The sequence below is a fragment of the Wasmannia auropunctata genome, unplaced genomic scaffold (genome assembly GCF_000956235.1).
Source record: "Wasmannia auropunctata unplaced genomic scaffold, wasmannia.A_1.0 LD336064.1, whole genome shotgun sequence".
NCBI lineage: Eukaryota > Metazoa > Arthropoda > Insecta > Hymenoptera > Formicidae > Wasmannia > Wasmannia auropunctata.
The window spans coordinates 155,277-155,985 of record NW_012026826.1 but is presented as its reverse complement, the minus strand read 5'-3'; positions in this window follow the sequence as shown (position 1 = coordinate 155,985).

The following is a 709-nucleotide window of genomic DNA, read 5'->3' as shown; positions in this document are numbered from 1 at the left end:
GACTGGAGTTCAGACGTGTGCTCTTCCGATCTTTTTGGTGGAAAGTGGGATCTGAAAGGAATATAATTTTGTCTACAATTCCATAAATAACACCTTTTTTGTGAGATACAGGATGTTGTGAGTTAAAATTCAGATATCTGCCTGAGAATGTCGGTTTTTTATATAAATCAAATATGATTTCATTGTTGAGGCGAATAGCTGACACGTCTAGAAAATTTAATTTATTGTTCTCACCAATCTCAATCGTGAATTTTAGTCTTTCGTGTAAAGAATTGAAGACTTGTAGGATGGAATTCATTGAGTCAAGGGGTGCTGCTAAAAAAATGTCGTCAACGTATCGAAAATAAAAGGGTAAGCGAACAGGTAAACGCTCTAATGCCTTTTTTTCCAAGTACCTCATAACCATGTCAGCCACCGTGGGTGACAGTGGGCATCCCATAGGTGTGCCAAAAATTTGTCTGTAAAACACTTTGTCAAAAGAAAAAACTGTGGAATTTAACACCAGTTGGACAGCATTTAGAAACTCGTCTTTTGGGATGGTGGTGTTGTTACTCATCACCTCCCAGTTGTCCGAAATGCATTTAACAGCCAGGTCCGTGGGCACATTTGTGAAGAGTGACACCACATCCAATGAGGCAAATTTTTCATTTGGATCCAAACAGATTCCCTTCAGTTTATAACTAATTGAAAACTGCTGGTGACGTGACTG